The 25308-nt window shown below is 40.0% G+C and overlaps 1 long non-coding RNA gene across 3 annotated transcripts; it reads right to left on the bottom strand.

The window, feature by feature from the left end:
* Nucleotides 1–19322: 19322 nt before the first annotated feature.
* On the bottom strand, nt 19323–22998 carry LOC107829189 (uncharacterized). 3 transcript variants are annotated; one of them, XR_001657870.2, is made up of 4 exons: nt 22888–22989; nt 22615–22678; nt 21302–21361; nt 19323–19928 (listed from the first exon to the last, which is right to left on the bottom strand). It is a non-coding gene; the product is annotated as an uncharacterized LOC107829189 (long non-coding RNA). The 3 variants fall into 3 exon arrangements; XR_001657871.2 differs by lacking the exon at nt 22615–22678 and having other exon boundaries at nt 22888–22998; XR_001657869.2 differs by lacking the exon at nt 22888–22989 and having other exon boundaries at nt 22615–22852.
* Between the last annotated feature and the right edge of the window lie 2310 nt (nt 22999–25308).

The raw sequence follows: 25308 nt of genomic DNA, 5'->3' as shown, positions 1-25308 counted from the left end.
CCTAATTTTGATTCCAGCATCATCCCTATGTGTTTACCTTACAGTTGCTACATTCTTGGCTACTTTCTTATTCATGTTCTGTATTGAATATGCTACTGTCTCTTTGCATCTGCTGTTTGTTGTGAATTCCCCATACCCCTACTCCCTTCTATGTGTTTGAGTTAAGGTTTTTGGCCTGGCAGTATCCAAATTGCTACTCAGGTATGAACCTAATCCTCAATGGATCTTAACTCCCAAAATGTGGCCTAGTAGACTGGTTAGGGTGTGCCAGCACTCCTTATTGTTGGGTATTACCACCAATTTACGTTGGACTTCCCCTAATTCCCCTCTATTTCACTTACACTTGCTCCTAGCCTCTAAGTTCTGCTCCCCCCCTCCTATGAGCCTTGCCTTGGGACTTTGAGTTCCCTCTGAGCTTGGACATTTGAGGGCTGGCCTTTCCACACTGCACTATAATCTGATTCTGCAATGATATTTGGGGGTGTAAGCATTTCCTGGAGTTCTTTAAGCTTCTTGAAACTTTGACACATCCCAAATAAGAGAAAGGCTTTGGAAATATGATCTTTGCAAATTGGTTTATTTCATATTTCAGACCTGGGGTCTGAATTAGGCTCTCCTTGGTTGGAATCTTTAATTTCTGATATATTTCTTATCTTTTTCTTATTCATTCTGGTTTGTAATAATCTTGTAATAAACTGTTGGGTATTAGTGAAAAAGGGAGGGTCAGTCCTGCATGCAAAGGGGTAGATACCATGTTCATAGGGAATTACTATACTTCTAAAATTCTGCATCTCATGTAGATACCATGTTCATAGGGAATTACTATACTTCTGAAATTCTGCATCTCATGTAGATACTATGTTCATAGGGAATTACTATACTTCTGAAATTCTGCATCTCATGTAGATACCATGTTCATAGGGAATTCCTATACTTCTGAAATTCTGCATTTCATGTAGATACCATGTTCATAGGTTTTTCTGCACTTCATATAGATACCATGTTTGTAAGTCGTTTTTCGAAATTCTGCATATCATATAGGTAATATGCCTATAGGACTTCCTGTATTTTGCATATGCATCTGTCACTAGTCAAACCTGTTTATAAGATTTAAATAACTAACTGCATATAGATGACCTGCCTATAGGATTTCTGCATGACAATAACAGCGCTTAAAATCAGTAACGCCTAGAAAGCATGCCTATAGGAGCTGTCAACCAAACCTGAATCGTCAACTCGCTTATAAGCCTAAAATCAGTAGCAATAATGTTTAACGCCTGCAGATCTTATGTCCCTGTAATTGACAATTCTTTTTTCTACTATCAGTTTACTTCTTTATTTCTGAAACTAATAGATATTATGCATATAGGTTCCGTTTAACACCTAGGTAAGCTTTAGGGTAAAAACTATAATTGCATCAGTCTTTGATAATTACAACCAGTAGGCAGGCCTATTTCAGACTTCTTATCTAAAAATGTGTGATCAATCAGCTTGTCTTAATGTTTAAGTTTAATTCAGACCTAATCAGTACGTGTAAGACATGCTAAACTATATGATTTTCTCTGATTTAAGGAGGTTTATTTGATCCATATCTGCTTACTTGCTTTCCCAATACTTGCTGTATATGTTTTGAATGTCGCCTTAGAATTTTATCCTTTTTAAAAAACTGCAAAAGCCCCAGCTCCCTCCCCTTTAGGATTAGTAGTCCCATATGCCTCCGGGACTGATAAGATTGGGATGAGTAATAGCATGCAATAAGTAATGATACTATTCCGTGCTTTAATACCTTAACGGGGTGGGAAGGGTAGATATGGAGATGATGACCGATGCACTAATATCACGTGCGGCCCCTCTTTTTTGAGGAGTGACTGCTGGGTATTGCATTGAAGTGATCAATATTAATCGTAAACCTAGGACCCTCCTCCTCTTATTTGCTTTCATCTCTTCTCGTGAAACCATTCAAATCTTTTTTTCATAAATTTCTGTCCTCTCTACTTACCTTCAAAAGTTTTCAACCTAATTGCAATGTTGTATGCAAGTCCTTATTTGAGCCTTGATTGTTTACTTGTAAAGTCACAATTGTAACATGGTCGGGACCACACTAGTGGATCTTGAGGGGTGCCTATCACCTTCCCCTCAAGATAATTTCTAGCCCTTGCCCGAACTCTGGTTTTCCAACTCAAACCCTTCTCAAAGTGTCCTAATGCACTATAATCATTAGGTGGTGACTCTTCAAAATTCCAAAACCCAATTCTTGAAAGGGAATAGAGTTGTCCTCGCAATGTCGTATACCCGATTTTAACCTATAGAAAAAGGGGGCGTCGACAGTATGACGACTCTGCTGGGGAACTTCTTTAGGCTTTTACCATTGCATGTTGCTTGTGACTTTACTATCTCATTAATTGCTTTATTTACTGTCTTTTATTCTTTCACTACGAAACTGACTTGGCTCTTCATGTCTTTTCTTTCATTTAACTGCTTTCCCTTACTGCTTTATTTCAATATTATTGTGATTACTGCAATTATTGTAATCATTTATCTTATGAACGTGGAAATACATGTCAATTTATTTCATTTTGTAAACTGCATCTTCAACATCATATTCCACTCGTGCCAAACAAATACCATAGCGACGCTTATAATGAGTGGTTGCGCTTTTCCAATATTATCACCCTTTAAATTTGGCAAAGGCGTATTTGCAGTAAAATCAGTCGATCAGCGGTGCAGTCGATGGTTCCGTGCCTTTCCCTCTTGAGTTGTCCGCTCAAGGGTACCTGTCTAATACCCCAATAGAAACCTTACTCTGTTTAACTGTGCATGCATCATGGTCAAACCTAGCCGAGTAAGTTATGTTGTCCACATAATGACTCATTAAGATAGCCTTGTCCGAAGTCCACTAGGTTTCCTTGAAACCCAAACGGACACCACCATATTCTGTACATTTATTTGGAGAACTAAATGCTTTTTATGCTGATTATTGGTATTAAATAGTCGAGTCCGGTGGGGGTGAGGTCTTAACCCTTTTGTTTTGCAGAAAATGAATGACAAAGTTCCTGACTTCGGTATGGTAAACATACCTTCACTCTTGCAGACTTGGTGGAGAAACCTCCCATCGAGCAACCAAATCAACGAATGGAAAGAGAGAGTCACCAAGGCTAGTGAGAAGCTAGAATACCTGGAGTACAGCTTGCTGGAATTGGAAGGGAAAGTGAGGAAAAGAGTCATCGACTGTCAAAATGCTGAGGAAGGCAAAGGAGAACGTCTGGCGATAGCATTTTTACTGGAAAATCTGCGCGAGCTGGAGGACTTGATCAACGAGAACATTCAACATGAAGAAGGTCCTTCTGGGACAAAGTAGTTAGGAGTCTTTCTTTTCGCTTTTAATGTAATAATGCCAATGGCCATTAGTGACATTTTTACTTTCCGCTATTTTAGTGTCGTTTTGGGATTCGTCTTATTTTTTATTAATAAAATGAGGCATTTAGCATTATAAGTTCTCCAAATTAATTTGTCGCTAGGCCTACTTCAGGCACAACGAGGCACCCAAATTAGGATACGATTTACAATGTGTGACATTTTTCTTCATAATCCGCACTAACTTGTTACCTTTTTTCTTTTTCTTTTCTTTTATTGTTCCCATCCCCAAAGGTTAGTCCGTGCATTCTGGCACCATCATCATACAGTACAAGATCCAAGGGCCCTCCACCTCCTCCTCCTCTGAGTCCTATTCGGAACAAGAACAAAGGTAGAATGGGAGATTCAAGCGCCAGAAAGGAAATTGAAAGAATTGAGATTCCTCAGGGTACCCCGATTTCTAAGGAAACTGCTGCCCAACTTGAGCAGAAATTATTGAAGTTTCAAGAAGAACTGGACCAAGTGCGGAACTTGGCAAATTTATCATTCTCTCTCACCGCTCTTGATGTCAACTTTCCAAATGCTCAAAATCCCACACCTCCATAGAACACCCCACAACCATAGATGCAACCCACTCATGCTCAACACTGCAACACATGCCACACTCCAAACAACACTCCACTACTCATTCCTGAACCACTGAACACCACAAACGACCACCTCCACAACACTCCCATCTACGTAGATACTGTACCCCACTACGCTCAACTAATCTCAAGTGCACCTGAGTCTAATGAGAAGGACTCTCTTATCAGAAACTTGATAGCAGAACTCAAGAAGTTGACCAGCCTAGTCCAGGGCATGGAAGGAAACAAAGGTATAGAGGGGTTAAATTATGAGGACCTCTGCATTCAGCCAGATGTTGAACTTCCGGATGGGTATAAACCTCCCAAGTTCGAAATATTCGATGGCACGGGATATCCCTGAATCCATTTGAGGACATATTATGATAAGCTGGTCGGAGTCGGAAGGAATGAGAAAATCTGTATGAAACTCTTCATGAGAAGTCTGAAGGGGGATGCTTTATCCTGGTACAACAGTCAGGACCCCAAGAAATGGACAAGCTGGGTAGGTATGGCATCAGATTTCATGGATAGGTTCCGATTCAATACAGAGAATGCACCGGATGTATTCTACATCCAGAATCTGAAGAATAAGCCTACCGAGACATTCCGCGAGTATGCTACTCGTTGGAGATCAGAGGTTGCTAAGGTCAGGCCGGCCTTAGAAGAGGAACAGATGAATAGATTCTTCGTCCGGGCTCAGGATCCACAATATTATGAGAGGTTGATGCTGATCGAGGGCCAGAAATTCTCCGATATCATCAAGCTGGGAGAAAGAATTGAGGAAGGCATTAAGAATGGTATGGTTACTAATCTTGAAGCATTGCAAGCCACCAACAAGGCTTTACAGTCTGGTGGCACGATCCAAGAAGAAGGATTTGAGTGTCGTGATGGTCGCACAGAGAGCCAAATCACCACTAAAATACCACACTTACTTGTCACCTCCACTTACATATTAGCCTATCCCAAATTACCAAGCACCGGTACCCTCTTACCAAAATCCACCACCCGTTTACCAATCATCTCCACCTCCCACATATCATCCCACTTCACCTAGATAATCTCAACCTGCACCTGTTTACCAAGCTTATAATGCCCAACCCTCTCACTACCAACCTCCCACTCGCCAAAATTTCTCTAGACCCAGACCAAATTTTGACCGCAGACCTCCCAGACAATATACAGCCATCGCTGAGCCAATTGACCGGTTGTATGAGAAACTTAAGGCTGTTAGTTACGTCTCCCCTATCCCTTCCATAACTTTAGAAAATACTTCCCAGTGGGTCAACCCTAATAAGACCTGTGCGTACCACTCCGGCATGAAGGGACATACCATTGATGAGTGCCGCTCGTTGAAGGACAAGATTTAAACACTGATCAACAATAAGGTTATCATAGCAAAGGAGCCTACTCCTAATGTCCGCAACAACCCTCTGCCTGATCACAAAGGTGGAGACATTTACATGATCGAGATCGAAGATGACTGGGACCCTAAGGGGTCGATAGGATTGATTGCTGAGGGCAATGAGCCAAAGAAACCGGTGGTCACGCTTAACCCAATTGTTGTGCAGAATCAGCCCTCCAAGGGCGATGAAGTAAATATGTCTACACCTCTCGAATTTGAAGCACCTTCTTCTGCAAAGGCGCCCCGACCAATTAAGGTTGAGTTTGGAGTCCCGAAGGCACCTGCACCTTTCGAAGTTGCTGTGTTACCACCAAGGGTACCTATTTCTGTAGCAATGTCAGACATAACACCATTCCACTCAAATGCCATACCATAGGATTACACAGCTGAAGCAAGGAGGAAAGGGAAGACCAAGACGAGAGAAGCAATTGATGCGCAGGGTATGACCAGAACAGGTAGGGTTTACACTCTATAGCACCTAGCTGAGTCCAGTAAGCAAGCCTCTGGACGGACTACTGAAACTGGGCCCGATGATCTTTGGAGGAAAATACAAGCTAAGGAGTATTCGGTCGTTGAGCAGTTGAACAAAACACCAGCGCAGATTTCTGTCATAGCTCTTCTGTAGAGCTCTGATGCACACAAAAATTCCTTGATGAATATATTGAGCGAAGCTTATGTGCCCAGCAAGAGAACTGGAGGCAAAATGGCAAATATGGTAGGGAAAATACTGGAAAGCCATGAAATCACCTTCCACGAAGATGAGCTGCCACCGAAAGGACAGAGTCACAACAAGGCCCTGCACATCATCGTGCAATGCGAGGATTACTTCATTACTAGAGTCCTGATCGACGGAGGATCCAGCCTCAACATCTGTCCACTGATCACTCTCAGAATATTGGGAAAGGGCCTGCACGAGATCAAAGATGGAGCCATCAATGTCAAAGCCTTCGATGGGTCCTAAAGGTCTACTATTGGAGAGATTATCCTATGCCTACAAATGGGACCAACTTGGTTCGACGTTGACATTCAAGTGATAGATATCCCAGCATCCTACAACTTGTTGTTGGGACGACCATGGATCCACGCCGCTAGAGCTTTAGCATCGACCCTGCATCTGGCAGTGAAGTTCGAATGGAATCACCAAGAGGTGATTATTCATGGTGATGGTAGCAACCCCATATATAGTCGCCAGACCATCCTGATGATTGGAGGCAGAAGGAGAATAGGCAAAGAAACATACCACCATATTGAAAGGGTCAACGCTATAGACAAGGATAAATGGTGGGATAACAAGATTGAAAGTATCTTGAATTGGTGTGGGTACGAACCTGGAAAGGGACTCGGCAAAAACCTCCAGGGAATCACCAAACCCATCAAGCTGAAGAAACATGGTACTATATTTGGTTTGGGGTATGAATACACTTGGAAGGAGTTCAATGACTGGTCGCCACCATGGTGCGGTCCCTACTATCCACTGGAGCATCCGATACCTTTCTTGGAGCAGACTTTCCAGCCGGCAGACATCATATATGGATCAGAGGAAGATGAAGCATTGGCAGCCATGAAGAATCTGTTTCTGGAAGACGATGATATGGACTGATGTGTTATTTTCGAGGAGGAAGGGGAGGAAGACCCTTCTATACAAGCTGGGAACCGAGGAGAACGCCTCAGTAATTGGTCAATTAGAACCACCAGGGCCCGGAAAGCATCGGGGTAGCAAGGCTAAACAAAAGCACCATGCATCACATTTTTACTTTTTACTAGATGATTTTATTTCCGCATTGTCTTTAATTTTGAAAAGATCTCTGATATTCAAAACAATTATGAATTCAATCGAAGCATTTCAGTTTATTATATATCTCACGCTTATTATTTTTTCTATCATTCACTTTATTTTACACAGCATTACCATTACTTGCTTTGACGATGAACCAACGATTGTGGCTTGCAACGAGACAATGCAACAAACGGATATGGATTCAGAAGAGGATGATACACCAGAAGAGGTCGTCAGAGAGGTTGAGAATTTTGAGAATAGGCCTAAGTCTAACTTGGACGAAACTGAGATCGTTAATCTGGGAGATACAAAGAATGTCAAAGAAACGTGCATCTGTGTTCACCTGTCACCATCAGAAAAGAAAGAGTACACGGAATTCCTAAAGGAATATGAAGACATATTCTCCTGGTCGTATGATGATATGACTGGTCTCAGTACATCCATTGTAGCTCACAAACTGCCAACAGATCCAACATGTCCGCCGGTAAAGCAGAAGCTCAGGAAATTCAAACCCGACATGAGTTTGAAAATCAAAGAAAAGGTTACCAAGAAAGTCAAAGACAAGGTTCTCAGGGTAGTAGAGTATCCGACATGGTTAGCCAACATTGTGCCAGTGCCAAAAAGGATGAGAAAGTTAGAGTTTGTGTTGACTACCGAGATCTTAACCGGGCCAGTCCTAAAGATGACTTCCCCTTGCCGAACATACACATTCTAATTGACAACTGCGCCAAGCATGAGTTTCAGTGTTTCGTTTATTATTTCGCTAGGTATCATCAGATATGGATGGATGAGGAAGATGCAGAGAAAACGGCTTTCATCACGCCATGGGGAATGTACTGTTACAAAATGATGCCATTCGGTTTGAAGAATGATGGTGCCACCTACATGAGAGCCATGACTACCATATTTCATGTCATGATACACAAGGAGATCGAGGTATATGTGGATGACATCATCATCAAATCCAAGAAAGCCAGGGATCACATGGGAGACATAAGAAAGTTCTTCAACAGACTGAGGAGGTACAATCTGAAACTGAATCCCGCCAAGTGTGCATTTGGGGTTCCTGCTGGTAAATTATTGGGTTTCATCATGAGCCGTAGAGGAATAGAATTGGATCTGTCAAAGGTCAAAGCTATCCAAGAATTGCCGCCACCAAAGAACAAGAAGGACGTGATGAGTTTCCTGGGGAGACTCAACTATATCAGCCGGTTCATAGCTCAGTCCACTGTCATTTGTGAACCTATCTTTAAAATGTTGAAAAAGGACGCTGCCACCAAGTGGACTGATGATTGTCAGAAAGCTTTTGACAGAATTAAGGAATACCTGTCAACACCGCCGGTCTTGGTTCCGCCTGAGCCAGGAAGACCCCTATTGCTTTACCTTGCGATATTGGATGGAGCATTCGGTTGTGTTCTGGGACAACATGATGAAACAGAGAGAAAGGAGCAAGCCATCTACTATCTCAGTAAGAATTTCACACCGTATGAGGCCCGGTATTCTCTTTTAGAACGCACTTGTTGTGCTCTAACTTGGGTCGCGCAAAAGTTGAGGCATTACTTCTGTGCTTACACTACTTATCTCATATCCAGAATGGACCCTTTGAAGTATATCTTCCAGAAACCCATGCCCACTGGCAAGTTCGCCAAGTGGCAAATCCTGCTAAGTGAATTCGACATTGTTTATGTGATCTAGAAAGCAATCAATGGGCAAGCCTTGGCGGATCATCTCGCCGAGAATCCCGTGGACGGAGAATACGAGCCCCTAAAAATGTATTTTCCCGATAAAGAGGTATCTTTCATAGGAGAAGATATTGCAGAATCCTATGATGGTTGGAGGTTGTTTTTCGACGGAGCTAAAAATTTCAAAGGAGTTGGCATAGGAGCATTCCTAGTATCAGAAACCGGCCAGCACTACCCGGTATCCTCCAAGCTCAGGTTCCTTTGCACCAATAATATGGCCGAATATGAAGCCTGCATCTTGGGGCTCAAAATGGCCATTGACATGAACGTTCAGGAGTTGCTAGTGATCGGGGATTCCGACTTGCTCATACATCAGGTTCGAGAAGAGTGGGCAACCAAGAACTCTAAGATACTTCCCTACTTGCATCACATACAGGAGTTGAGGAAAAGGTTCACAAAGACAGAATTTTAGCACGTCCCAAGAGTCCAAAACGAGTTTGCTGATGTATTAGCTACTTTATCGTCCATGATCCAGCATCCAGATACAAATTTTATTGATCCCATCCCAGTAAAGATTCATGATCAGCCAGCTTATTACGCCCACGTTGAGGAATAAGCGGATGGAAAACCATGGTTCCATGACATCAAGGAGTACTTGTCAACAGGGGAATATCCAGAACTTGCCAACGCTACTCAGAAGCGCACACTTCGTAGGTTATCCAGGAACTTCTTTCACAGTGGAGGAATCCTGTATAGGAGGACTCCCGATTTGGGTTTACTAAGGTATGTCGAAGCAAAAGAAGCGTCCAGGCTATTGGACGAAGTGCATGCAGGGACCTGCGGGCCGCACATGAATGGTTTTGTCTTAGCAAAGAAGATACTCCGAGTAGGGTATTTTTGGATGACTATGGAAACAGACTGTATCCGGTATGTTCGCAAATGCCATCGCTGTCAGATACATGCAGATATGATAAAGGTGCCTCCAAACGAGCTTACTGCAACAAGCTCACCATGGCCATTCGCCGCTTGGGGAATAGATGTTATCGGACCTATCGAGCCTGCCACATCAAATGGGCACAGGTTCATCTTAGTGGCAATCTATTATTTTACCAAATGGATCGAAGCAGCATCATACAAGGCGGTCACTAAGAAGGTTGTGGCAGATTTTGTCCGCGACCACATTGTTTGTCGGTTCGGAATTCCAGAATCAATCATCACCGATAATGGTTCCAATCTCAACAGCGACTTGATGAAAGCAATGTGTGAAACATTCAAGATCAAACACAAGAACTCTACAGTCTACAGGCCTCAGATAAATGGAGCTGTGGAGGCAACCAACAAGAATACCAAGAAGATACTAAGGAAGATGGTCTAAAGGCACAAACAATGGCATGAGAAATTATCATTCGCCTTATTAGGATACCGGACCACAGTCCGCACATCGACTGGAGCAACTCCCTACATGTTGGTTTATGGTACAGAGGCAGTCATCCCCGCTGAGGTAGAAATTCCCTCCTTAATGATCATACAAGAAGCAGAGTTGGATGATGCAGAATGGGTAAAAGGTCGCTACGAGCAGTTAGCCCTTATAGATGGGAAAAGGATGAATGCAGTTTGCCACGGTCAGTTGTATCAGAACAGAATGTCCAGAGCCTTCAACAAAAGAGTTAAGCCAAGGAAGTTTACACCGGGGCAGCTCGTGTTGAAGAAAATATTCCCACATCAAGATGAAGTCAAGAGGAATTTCTCTCCCAATTGGCAGGGTTCATACATGGTTCACCAGGTTCTAACTGGAGGAGCCATTATTCTTGCAGAAATGGATGGAGAAGTCTGGCCAAAGCCGATCAATTCAGATGTAGTAAAACGATATAATGTGTAACCACTTATGATTCCCTCTATGATGTAATTTGAACTACGCCTGACCTGATTCCCGTTTAAGAGGGGATACGTAGGCATCCCTATGGGTTCGGTCACAATTTAATAAAAATTCCATTTTTCCCCGCTATTGGAACTGGGGTAGAATTTTGAGGAGGACCCTCAAAATTCCGAAGTTGATTTTAGTCCATGTATCGCCAGAAGCGCCAGCCCAGTAAACTGGGGCAGAATTTTGAGGAGGACCCTCAAAATTCCGAAGATGATTTTTTTAGTCATTTAGCACAGCCGTCAGAAATGTCCACTCAGCAAACTGGGTCCGAATTTTGAGGAGGACCCTAAAAATTCCAGAGCGAAAGAGGTTGCAATGTCTTGAACCACGTCGCAGTCATTGGTTCATCTAAAGAAAACTATTTTCGATTATATACTTACGTTATATTTACTAAATCATGCATAACTATTATCCGAATTGCTGTTGTTTAGCGACGTTACCCCAATGACACACAACGTCAAGAGCCCCAGGAAGACGAACTAACCTTTTCCCCTTACAGAACTCACGATTTTTCTTTGGATGCAGGCACTCGACTTGCAGTATCATTAGGTATATTTATGTACGCATACTTTCCCAAGAATGCAACTTTTCAAAATCATCACTTGCCCGCAATTGCTATCCGTACACAATCTCCCCAGCAGTCATATTATCGTAATCGACTATCAACTAAGAGATTTTACTACTAATCGTTCTTTTACATTCTTGCACTGCATAAGGCTACTTATCTGCCTTTCGAGACCAAGCTCTGTCTCCATCTGCATTTTGCATAAGGCTACTTTTCTGCCTTCCGAGGTTAAGCTCTACCTCCCTCATCATCTGCATAAGGCTACTTATCTGCCTTTCGAGACTAAGCTCTGTCTCCATCTGCATTTTGCATAAGGCTACTTTTCTGCCTTCCGAGGTTAAGCTCTACCTCCCTCATCATCTGCATAAGGCTACTTATCTGCCTTTCGAGACTAAGCTCTGTCTCCATCTGCATTTTGCATAAGGCTACTTTTCTGCCTTCCGAGGTTAAGCTCTACCTCCATCATCATATGCATAAGGCTACTTATCTGCCTTTCGAGACTAAGCCCTGTCTCCATCTGCATTTTGCATAAGGCTACTTTTCTGCCTTCTGAGGTTAAGCTCTACCTTCATCATCGTTTGCATAAGGCTACTTATCTGCCTTTCGAGACTAAGCCCTGTCTCCATCTGCATTTTGCATAAGGCTACTTTTCTACCTTCCGAGGTTAAGCTCTACCTCTATCATCATCTGTATAAGGCAACGCTTATGCCTTTCGAGACTAAGCCCTGTCTCCATCTGCATTTTGCATAAGGCTACTTTTCTACCTTCCGAGGTTAAGCTCTACCTCCATCATCATCTGCATAAGGCTACTTATCTACCTTTCGAGACTAAGCCTTGTCTCCATCTGCATAAGGCTACTCTATCTGCCTTTCCAGACTAAGCATTGTATCCATCCTGCATGGCTGAAATATCGCCTCTTTACTTTTCTTGCATGGCTGCAACATCGCCACCTTCATTTAAATTCTGTACCGGCTGAAAGATCGCCACCTTTTGCATTTCATGGACTGAAAGATTGCCAACCTATTCAAAGGCATCATAGTTCGGAGGCACCATCTACATGTCCCGAGAACATCATTTCATGGCCTATGAATTTTTATTTATGCTCTTCATAGCCCGGGACGTCATGGTCCAAGGACGTCATCCTAACCGTTCAAAGACAGCATTCATGGTCCAATGGGAACTTGCATCACATTTAAATTTATGTACAATCTATGTTGTATTGCCCACTTGCAAGTACACCGGCTAGCAAACGGACGTCTCAGTCCCGCTCCGGTTCTCGTAGCCTATCAGACTTCAACTATCCTTCTCAATTTAGGCATCGCGTCCGTTCCTTTCAATAACTCTATCGGCATATTTCGCCGATGGATCGTGAACTACATATGGCCTGATTCTTGTAAGACCAGGGATATGTAGGCAGCTCAAGAGCCATAGCTCGGTCAAAATTCTTTGCAAATCGTCTCTTTCGGTCAAAATTGGCCATCATATCTTTACCCGACAACTCTTTCATCCTTCCCAGGTAAAGAGGGGCAGTTGTTGATACCCAATTTTTCCTTATGTATTTCTTTTACATGCAAATACTTTCAAATATCATATACATACATATATAAGTATGCCCAAGTGTTTTAGTATTTTTTCCAATTTTTTAAAAGATTTTTAAATTGATTTATTGCTCAATAATTATTCCCAAAGTTATCACTTTGGTGAATAACTTATTTTATTCTCATATTTATACCAAAATATAGGTAGGTTACTTTTCATATGTTTTTACAAATTAATTTGGTATTTTAAAAGCTAAATTGCATATAATTGCAATTTTAGCCTGCTTTAAGATTTAATAGCATTTTATAATTATGAAACTGGTTCCAATATTTTTAAATTAATATTTATATATATTAACGGATCCAGTGCTTTTAATTTGCTTTCAAAATCATTTTTTACTATTTTTATAAAATCAAAAGGGAAAACTGGCTATTTAAATTTTGGCCTCAGTTCGTTTCAATTGTAGCCCAATTACATTTCGATTTTAGCCTAAAATTGACCCAATTTCAAACTCAAATTCGGACCAGCCCAATTCCTTTTGACCCAACCCCTAACCCAACTCAAACGACCCAACCCGGTTCCCTACCTACCTTCTTAAATCTAGGCCGTTGATCATTCGGATCAATGGCCACTATTCGCCCTACCATAATTAAACACAGGTGCCTACCCTAATCCCTTATTCTCACCTGGCCCGCCACCTTTGAATCCCAAACCCTCTTAAATCCTGTCAAAAACTCTCTGAAACCCTAGCCTCCTCCTACCCCCTTTTCAACCACCGGTCACCGGAATCCATGGCTTCTCAGGCCATGGATAGTTGGTACTCACCTATCTTCACCAGTAAGCCAGGGTTGTTCGAAGCTTCGAGTCCTGACCTTGACGATTCCCTCTCCGATCTTCTCAGACCTTTGATTTCATGGCTCCTCCAGCCATGCTACGGCATATTCAAGACTCAGGAGCCTGATTCTTGACCTCTCCGACTCAAGATCAGACCTATTTTCAAGCCTTTCTCATTTCTAGGGTTTCTCCAAAACCCTAAGCTATTCAAGGTCCTTTCACCGTTATTTTCTTAGATCTATATTGTATCTATGTTTTTCTTGCCATCTAAAGTGTTTTCCCCAAAAATTTCTTTTTAAAATCGTTTCTCTTCGATTTTAGGGTTTCTGAAAGGATTTTTTGGGAAAAATCTTTCTGATTTTTCTTCTTCTATACTTTATGTGTGTTTGTCCATACCCTGCTGGTGTGATTACTCTTTATTACGCATGTACTGTCTTCTACCTTTTCTTTTCTGCTATGCATGTTAATCCCTGCTTAGTTTTCTTTACTCTTTTGCTATGTGTGTTTACCGTTAAGTTATCTGATCTTGTTTATTGGACTCTGTTCATGTTCTTACATGCTTCATCTACTTGTATTCATGTTTGTATTATCTCCTTCTTCTGAACTAGTTTAGCTTCTGAGTTTTCTCAAATATGTTCTTCATGATTTTTCTTCCTTTGTCATTCAAACATGCTATCATATCTATTTTGTTGAGACTCTAAAACAAATGACTTGCTTTCTCACTTCCATGTCTGATTCAATTTTGAAACCCTAGGATTTGGGGGTTTCCTTTGACGATTTTGATTTTTGTGTTCGAGTTAAGGCTCCACTTTGGGACCCTGAACTCTCAGACTCACTATGAGTCTGCAAATTGAACATGTATCTTTTTGCTTATGATTCTGAACTTCTCTTCGATTAAACTCTCTTCTAAATAATTTGGCAGTCTCTTCTTGATTCACATATTTGTGTGCTTTATAAATAATAACTCTTCTTTCAAAAGGTTTTGCTGACTACTAATTGATTCCGAATTCCTTTAATGGCGATTACTTGATTGTTACTGATTTTCCCTAATTGATCCTTTCTTTACCCTTTTTCTGACTTGGTTCGTTCAAACAAATCTTGCAGCTTTGATTTTACTGGTTGTTTGATTGATTCCCTTTCCTTATTTTTCACAAACCATGTACCATTGGACTTTTGCCTTAAATAAACCCTGTGTATTTACCCTTATTATGTTACTTTGGAAAAGGTTTTAATCAAATTCTTTCCTTAATTGTCTTATGCCCGTTCGAAATCAGAATCCCTTAACCAAAGGGATACTTTATGCGATTGATTGCAAACTATTTCCTTACCTTTTCTTACTTGTTTTCTGCACTATAAAAGGGGACTACCCTTCTGCACTTGAATACACTTTGAATTGCATACTCTTACACACACACTCTCAATTACAATACTCTTTCAATTCTCTACTCTCTTCTGAGATCTTTTGTACTGCTTGCTTGCAATTTGGCTTACAAGACTTTTGCTTTCACTTATTTGTTTCCCTGAAACTGGTATGTCCTAATTTTGATTCCAGCATCATCCCTATGTGTTTACCTTACAGTTGCTACACTCTTGGCTACTTTCCTGTTCATGTTCTGTATTGAATATGCTACTCTCTCTTTGCATCTGCTGTTTGTTGTGAATTCCTCATACCCCTACTCCCTTCTATGTGTTTGAGTTAAGGTTTATGGCCTGGCAGTATCCAAATTGCTGCTAAGGTCTGAACCTGATCCTCAATGGATCTTAACTCCCAAAATGTGGCCTAGTAGACTAGTTAGCGTGTGCCAACAATCTTTATTGTTGGGTATGACCACCAGTTTACGCTGGACTTCCCCTAATTCCCCTCTATTGCACTTGTGCTTGCTCCTAGCCTCTAAGTTTTTCCCCTCCTATGAGCCTTGCCTTGGGACTTTGAGTTCCCTCTGAGCTTGGACATTTGAGGGCTGGCCCTTCCACACTGCACTATAATCTGATTCTGCAATGATATTTGGGTGTGTAAGCATTGCCTGGAGTTCTTGAAGCTCCTTGGAACTTTGACACATCCCAAATAAGAGAAAGGCTTTGGAAATCTGATCTTTGGAAATTGGTTTATTTCATATTTCAGAACTGGGGTCTGAATTAGGCTCTCATTGGTTGGAATCTTTAATTTCTGATATATTTCTTATCTTTTTCTTATTTATTATGGTCTGTAATAATCTTGTAATAAACTGCTGGGGTGTTAGTGAAAATGGGAGGATCAGTCCTGTAAGCAAAGGGGTAGATACCATGTTCATAGGGAATTACTATACTTCTGAAATTCTGCATTTCATGTAGATACCATGTTCATAGGGAATTACTAAATTTCTGAAATTCTGCATCTCATGTAGATACCATGTTCATAGGGAATTACTATACTTCTGAAATTCTACATCTCATGTAGATACCATGTTCATAGGGAATTCCTATACTTATGAAATTCTGCATTTCATGTAGGTATCATGTTCATAGGTTTTTCTGCACTTCATATAGATACCATGTCTATAAGTCATTTTTTGAAATTCTCCATATCATATAGGTAATATGCCTATAGGACTTCCTGCATTTTGAATATGCATCTGTCACTAGGCAAACCTATTTATAAGATTTAAATAACTAACTACATATAGATGACCTGCCTATAGGATTTCTGCATGACAATAACAGCGCTTAAAATCAGTAACGCCTAGAAAGCATGCCTATAGAAGTTGTCAACCAAACCTGAATCGTCAACTCGCTTATAAGCCTAAAATCAGTAGCAATAATGTTTAACGCTTGCAGATCTTATGTCCCTGTAATTGACAATTCTTTTTTCTGCAATCAGTTTACTTCTTTATTTCTGAAACTAATAGATATCATTCCTATAGGCTCCGTTTAACATCTAGGCAAGCTTTAGGGTAAAAACTATAATTGCATCAGTCTTTGATAATTACAACCAGCAGACAGGCCTAATTCGGACTTCTTATCTGAATATATGTGATCAATCAGTCTGCCTTAATGTTTAAGTTTAATTCAGACCTAATTAGTACGTGTAAGACATGCTAAACTATATAATTTTCTTTAATTTAAGGAGGTTTATTTGAGCCATATCTGCTTACTTGCTTTCCCAATACTTGTTGTATATGTTTTGAATGTCGCCTTAGAATTTTATCCTTTTTAAAAAACTGCAAAAGCCCCAGCTCCATCCCATTTAGGATTAGTAGTCTCATATGCCTCCGGGACTGATAGGATTGGGATGGGTAATAGCATGCAATAAGTAGCGATACTATTCCGCGCTTTAATACCTTAACGGGGTGGGAAGGGTAGATATGGAGATGATGACCGATGCGCTAATATCACGTGCGACCCCTCTTTTTTGAGGAGTGATTGCTGGGTATTGCATTGAAGTGATCCATATTAATCGTAAACCTAGGACCCCCTCCCCTTATTTGCTTTCATCTCTTCTCGTGAAACCATTCAAATCTTTTTTTTATAAATTTCTGTCCTCTCTACCTACCTTCAAAAGTTTTCAACCTAATTGCAATGTTGTATGCAAGTCCTTATTTGAGCTTTGGTTGTTTACTTGTAAAGTCACAATTGTAACATGGACGGGACCACACTAGTGGATCTTGAGGGGTGCCTAACACCTTCCCCTCGAGATAATTTCTAGCCCTTACCCGAACTCTGGTTTTCCAACTCAAACCCTTCTCAAAGTGTCCTAATGCACTATAATCATTAGGTAGCGACTCTTCAAAATTACAAAACCCAATTCTCGAAAGGGAATAGAGTTGTCCTCCCAATGTCATATACCCGATTTCGACCCATAGAAAAAGGGGGCGTCGACACTGCCTTAATTGCATTACGTGAAGCATGTTAGGCTAGAATTAACTTTTTACTTGCTAGGAAATTTGCATTTGAGTATTCTTATGTTGCTTCTATGTGTTTTTAATTTGGGACTACGGGACGCAATCCCCGGAGATCCTCTGTACGTATTTATGATCTGGACTGAGGTGCGGGATACCAAGAGATCCCTGGCACGTATATTGAGGATACCAAGAGTTCCTCAGGATACCAAGAGATCTCTGGCATATATTGAGGATACCAAGAGATCCCTAACATATATTGAGGATACCGAGAGATCCTCGGGATACCAAGAGATCCTTAGCATATATTGAGGATACCGATAGATCCTCGGGATCCCAAGAGATCCCTGGCATATATAGTGAGTGTACTAAGAGATCCTCGGGATACTGAGAGATCCCCGGTTGTTTCCTTGTGGTTTGTCTTCATCTCTGTTTCTGCTATTGTACTCTTATTATCCTGTGTAGATTCTTACTATAGATTCTCAATTGTACTTCTTATTGTATCCTGTCATATTTATAATTATTTAATCTTAGTATGGCCCTGACCTTCCTCGTCACTACGCAACCGAGGTTTGGCTTGACACTTACTGAATACCGATGTGGTGTACTCATGCCTCTTCTACGCATGTTTTTCATGTGTAGATCCAGGTACCGCTACTCAGGCCTATGATCATTGAGGAGGCGACCACTCTAGAGACTTCGAGGTACATCTGCCGCGTTCACAGACCGAGAAGTCCCTTTCTATTCCTGCTTTTAGTATTTAGCTCTTCTGTACTTTTCTGTTCTTATTAGACATTCCGGAGATAGAGCTATATAGTATTGATCTTAGCTTGTGATTTGTGGGTTTTCGGGTCTTGGATTTATGTAGTGGTATTGAGAGTTAAACATGGTGTAAGCCGAGCAGCACATTTAAACACTGTTACTAGTTTATTTCCGTTTTAAATTGCTTTACTTCAGCAAATTTTGGTTTTTCTTCCGCAAATTAGGTTTACCTAGTCGTAGAGACTAGGTGCCATCACGATGGTTTACGGAGGGCGAACCGGGGTCGTGACAAAGGTGTTGATAGTATTTTCTTAATCTCACTACTAGAAAAAAGACCTATGGCAACACATCAAATACCGTTACAATAGATAGGTAAACCGTTGCAATAACCCTATTACAACGGAACCGTCACATCCGGTCGCATGCCAATAGGCCTACGGCAACGCTTTTCAGCAACGGTTACTAATCCGTTGGCGTAGAATTATCTATGGTAACGGTTTGTAATCGTTGCCATGGGAGTATATATTGCAACGACTAGTTACTCAACTGGAACGGTTCCATATTGTTGCAATATCAATTTTATGCAAGATATATTGAGGTATAGCAATGTTTTTTAAGGTCTACGGCTACGGTTATTAAGGACTATGGCAATAGCTTTTTGAGGCTATTGCAACGCTAAATTATACAATAAAATATAATATATTATAATTTATATAAACCATAAGGGGAAACTATTCATCAATAAAATCACAATCCAAAATATACAACCTTTGTTATCCCAATATATAAGTATAATATACATTAATATTATTTGACAATTCAATGGTATACATCATCAACAACAACAACAACAACATCCAAGTATAATCCCACAAGTGGGGTCTAGGGAGGGTAATATGTACGCAGACTTTACCCTTACCCCGAGGGGCAGAGAGACTGTTTCCATGAGACCCTCGGCTCAAGAGAGCAACAAGAGACAATATATTAGTACTATCAATAGACTCATTATAAATAACATAGAATACATAACATAAAATAATAAAAAAATAACAACGGTATAAGAAATATAGGAAATACGAAAACGATGGAGAAAAGGATGTAAGGTATACTAATATCCAACAGATACAGCCCTGCATCAGTAGTTGCTCAGTAGCATCCTAAGACTAACTCCTAAATGGCTAGTCTCACTCTAGTGCGCTGTAGTAATATTCATAAACTACCCTCTAATCTACAACCTTAATGTTCGACCTCTACAATTCCCTGTCAAGGGTCATGTCCTCAGAAATCCTATGTTGTGTCATGTCCTGCCTGATCACCTCCCCCCAATACTTCTTACGTCTCCCTCTACCTCTCCTCGTGCCCACCACAGCCAGTCGCTCACACCTCCTCACTGGTGCATCAGTGCTCCTCCTCTGAATGTGCCCGAACCATCAGAGTCTTGCTTCCCACGTCTTGTCCTCCATGGGGCCACGCCCACCTTCAATTTGCAAAAAGTTTAAAAATAAAAGTCCGAGAACATATGAAGATCTAGGAACAATCAAGTAAGGTCTTCACGGTTTTTGTCTTTCCCTTTGTTCACTTGCCTCACCTACAAAATTAGGCAAGCATATAATATTCAGAGGTTAGCAAACGAAAAAGGCTTCTCAATATCACATTACTATTTACATCATCATAAAATATTGTTTAGGACTCTGGACAAAAACCAAAAAAAATAGTTTTGCCACCATATAGTATATCATCTTTTAGACAAAAACACATTTAGGAGCTATATCTCTTATAATAGTATACTAGCTCTTAATATGCACTATCTATTTTTAGTGTATTTTTTACACATAAGCAATTAAAGAATAAAAAGAATAAGCAAAGACAAAATATGCAAAGAACCACCGGATAGTCATTACAACAACAACAACAATAACATACCTGTATAATCCCACATATGGGGTCTGAGAAGGTTAATGTATACGCAGACCTTACCCCTAATCATTAGTCTAGGAGTATTACTTGTACTTGAAAACAGTAAATAGAACTTGGAAAAATATACAATCACAAATTCAATAAGCATCAACATTCATATCACCAACTGAAACCGCTAAGAAGAAATGAAATTATAACTTCTCTTCAAAGTGATAATGTGATGTGCAGGATACTAATAAGAAATAAAAGCTCTAATCCATGTGTCAGTCATAGGAAAACAATTCAGGTTTCACAAGTCATGTTCTATGTTGCACACAATTCACAGTAGAGGGGATATATACCTAGGCCTGCTGAGATGGTAGTCGAACTGCGGCCAGTCCCAAAGCAGTTGATTACTACAAGTCCATTTGTCTGACTTACTAGAGCTAACAATACAATAATCAATAGAGCAGTTGATTCTATAAAAAGTTATAAAAAAATAATGGAGCAACGGAAGATCTTCTAAGGTATATAGAGCTGCGATTTTACTCCTCAATAGTGATATTTTTCCAACCACTTGGTGCGCGAATAATAATTTCTCAACCATCTAGTGTGCAAATGATGATCTTACACCTCAACAATGATATTTTTCAAACAAATAGAAATAAAGAATAATATGAGATAGTAAGGTCCCAGAGTATCCAATCTCGTAGCACAAGAACAAAATCTATCACTAGAATTTATGGCATAACTAGTGTTATGTGAAACGCTTGTTCTCATAATATATCCAAAATCTTTATCAACAAGATCTACATTATCAAATAAAAATTGAGCAAACGCAAAGATGATAAAGACACATATGCCATCTAAAAGTGATTCTTCAAGTGCTTTCATTAAGTAATATTTAAAATCCATATGATTGATAGTACTACTTGTAATACACAAGGTTAATTTCTCATCATGTAGCCCCACGATATTCTGGAATAAGTGAGTTATTATTATTAGCACCACCACCAGAAAAATAAATTAACTATTAAAATTTAAGAAGATTAGTAGTAACAGTACCTTAGGTATACTAAATCAGATGTAATCTCTTTGATGTTTACTATCAGCTCCTAGCCTGCACTGATAAGATGCAATCAACAGTTACAGATAGGTCACTTGCTTCTGTGTTATTTCTAGAAATAGGACAATCAAAAAGAAATCATGGTACCATGCCTTGTAGTGACACATAATAAAAGCCTAATATACATTGATTACGATTTGATCCACCTCTCGACAATGCTTTTTAATACTCATCTATATCCGCTCATGTTAAAATTCAAACACAACAGCAAGAAAATCAAAAAAAGTGGGCATTGCGAGCAGTATCACCAATCTATTTTGAAGTATTATTCAGGTACTAATACATAATAAAGAAAGTAAGAGCAGTAATATGCAATTGTAGCTAGATATATAGTTACTTCTGCGCATCATTAAGAGGCAAATTGAGATCCAACTGGACAGCAGTGCTCTAGAGCTACTAAGATTAGAACTTATGATAGTGATCTAGATTGTGGTCTTTTAGCTACTAAACTATCCCTTGGTAATGAATCCCCTTTGAAACTTGAGTGAGCAAAAATCCACTGAAAACGAATTGCTTCTTATCTTATTTTCTGAAACAAATGGATACCATTTTGTACCACTTATATCAACGTTTATGCTCATTCTTTGCATTTAGTAACCATGTATCGAATCTTTTATTTCTCTTGAGATTTCTTCAATGTTCAGTTCTACACACGTCTTTTTCTCGGAAGAGATGCAGCATTACGAGCTATTCGTCGAAGTGGTATACTATTAACTTTCGTACGGGATGTAACTCCTATGCCACATAATGGCTGTAGACCTCCGAAAAAAAGACGTGTGTAGAACTGAACATTGAAGAAATCTCAAGAGAAATAAAAGATGGGCTTTGAATGGTCCTAATACCAAGACATTATTATTTGATTTGCTTAAAAGTATTATTGAAGTCAGGATTGCAGTCAAAAATCTCATTTGGCTAACCTCTTAAGACCTTCTCAAAACCTTTTGATAACTATCAAAGCCCCATATTATTTTGCTTGTACAAAACATCCATCAATAACCAGAAAAGGCTATTGCAAATACAATGAACTCTAGCACAATAGAATTAGGGAAGCCAATGGGAAAAAAATAATTATATTCAGGTACTACAACCAAACAACAAAGGCAAAATATGCTTCATTAGTAAATATATAAATTATCAAATAGAAAAGAAATAATTGAAAAAACAATTGAGTCTACGTAAATGTACAAGATTTTGAATAGGAAACTATGTGCTATTCCATAAATGTATTACTAAATCAAAAGAAAACTCTTACTATATCTTATAATATCAGGTTGAGGAGTAAACAGAGCTCTATGCCACAATGATGCCAATAAGTGCTGCAAAATTGATTTTTAAGGACAACATTTGATAAGATTCAAATCAAACACACTTTCACTGATTTAATTGCCAAACCAAATAGAGATTCAAAAAACAATCTAACAAAAGAAAGAAAAGGCATCCCTAAGAAAAAGAACCATCATTTTGAAAAAACTTCCTAAATATTAAGCTACAATATCTGATAAAAAAAAGAAATTGACAGATTTACCTCAAATCGCAACTATTAGATTCCTAGCAATCTGTAGCCATAGCTATGTTAAGAGTTGGGTCTGCGAATGGTAAAGGATTTTGGGATTAGCCCACGTTAGTTTTCTTCAATAAGGCCCAAATATCATTTAGTCCATAGTGAGTCCAACTTAGTCTTTACAGTAATCAGTCCATTAGGAGGTTCTAGAATATAGACACATGTCGTCCCATGTGTCGAGTTGTTAGGATATTATCTGTCATTGTCCTTTTCATTCTATATAGCAGTGTTCCGTTGTAATTGTCATTATCGAAAATGAAATAAATTTTTCCTTTTGTTAAACTCTTTGTCTTCCTTTCTAAGTTTTTCTTTTTCTAGCAGCTACACAATCCCTGAACATTACGAACAAAATCAGAAGAAACACACTTAACAAATAAGTTGATTAACCTTATAACGGCAAAAACTACTAATAGATCGAAAGAACAAAGTCTCCCTCAACTTCTCACCTCCAAAGTTGGTTTATGAAAGGTACTAGGGTTTTGAGGTACAAAATGTTATTCTCCTCGGTAAGATCACTTGAAAAGTATGAACCTCCATAAAAATGCTGGAAAAAGATGGACCTCTGTGGGTTTTCCATTGCTGGAATATTTTTCAGATTATTGTGCTCATCACTAAGATTGAACTGTGTTTTAGGGGGTTCCTAGCAGAGTCTCTTTAGGTTTCTAGGTTTTACTTAGAGGTAACAGAGAAGAGGTACTCACCTAGGGTTTAGCGAAATTAGAAGGGGAAAAATAAGGAGGGAAAGTCATTCGTTGCTATAAGCCTTTATTTAGAGAACCGTTGCCCCGTTTGGATTTATTGCCACGGTTCATGTAAACCGCTGAAATAGGATCATCTATCGCAACAGTTCTATATCTACTGCAATGGTTCAGTTGTAAAAGTGTCCTTATAGAACTTGTACTCTGCTGCAATGGTTGTAACCGTTGCAATAAAACGCCTAGAGCAACGGTTCTATAACCATTGCATAAAAATCGTTGTCGTAGGTCTATTTTCTAGTAGTGTCTTTTTATCTTCGAAGAACTTATTTACCTTGCTGCCGATGAATTGTTTCCCATTATCGTAAATGATCTCGGCCGGTATGCCAAATCGACATATTATGTGGTCCCAAGTGAAGTCAATGACTTATTTCTCTCGGGCCTTTCCGAACGCTTGAGTTTCGACACATTTGGAAAAATAATCGGTCATGAATAGTTTGAATTGAGCCTTACCGGTGCCCACGGTACGGGACCGATAATGTCCATTCCCCACTTCATAAATGTCCATGAAGACAAAACCGAGTGGAGTATTTCCTCTGGTTGATGTATCATCGGGGCGTGTCTTTGGCAGTCATCATATTTTCGTACGAAGTCATTTACATCTTTTTCCATTTTGGTCCAGTAATAGTCAGCTCTGATTAATTTCCGAACCAAAGATTCTACCCTTGAATGGTTCCTGCAAGTGCCTCCGTGAACTTCTCTCAAGGCATATTCGGTATCTCCCTGCCCCAAACATCTGGCTAGCGGGCCGTCGAATGTTCTTGTGAACAATGTCCCTTTGACCAAGCTAAATCTAGTAGCCTTGGTATGTAAGGCCCTCGATTCTTTGAGATCCGAGGGTAATTTTCCAGTCTTCAAGTAGTCTATCTATTTGTTCCTCCAATCCCAAGTTAAACTCGTCGAATTTACTTCGGCGTGGCCTTCTTCTATCACTGACTTCATGGGTTGTACTACCTTTCCCGAACTGAATCCACTGACATCGACCGATGAACCCAAGTTAGCCAGAGCATCGGCCTTGTTGTTCTGATCTCGAGGCACATGTTGCACGGTCCATTCCTTGAATTGATCCAATGTTACCTGTAATTTGTCTAAGTATCTTTTGCATTTTTCCTCTTTCACTTGGAACGTCCCATTAACTAGATTTACCACGAGGAAGGAATCGCACTAGCTTCGGTCACATCGGCCCCAAGGCTTTTAGCCAATTTGAGACTTGTAATTATGGCCTCATACTCGATCTCATTGTTAGTCAATTTCACGTTTCTAATAGACTGTCTAACTACATTATCTGTAGGTGATTTTAACACGATGCCGAGCCCGGACCGCTTGGCGTTTGAGGTGTCGTCCATAAAAAGGGTCCAAATTTTGAGGTAGTCCCCGAGGTTAACAATAATTCCCTTTTGACTTTGCGTATTAAGGATGGCTTAAAGTCGTCCATGAAGTCTACCAAAATTTGAGATTTTATGGCGGTTCATGGTCGATACTCGATATCCTACCTACTGATTTCGACGGCCCATTTGGACAACTGGTCCGAGAGCTCGGGTTTTTGCATGATTTTCCTCAGTGGGTAAGAGGTTACGACACATATGGGGTGTCATTGAAAGTACGGTTTTAACTTCCTGGAGGCGTATAA

The sequence above is a fragment of the Nicotiana tabacum genome, chromosome 3 (genome assembly GCF_000715075.1).
Source record: "Nicotiana tabacum cultivar K326 chromosome 3, ASM71507v2, whole genome shotgun sequence".
Taxonomy (NCBI): domain Eukaryota; kingdom Viridiplantae; phylum Streptophyta; class Magnoliopsida; order Solanales; family Solanaceae; genus Nicotiana; species Nicotiana tabacum.
Note: the sequence above shows the minus strand (reverse complement) of the source record. Positions and strands in the feature narration are given on the sequence as shown.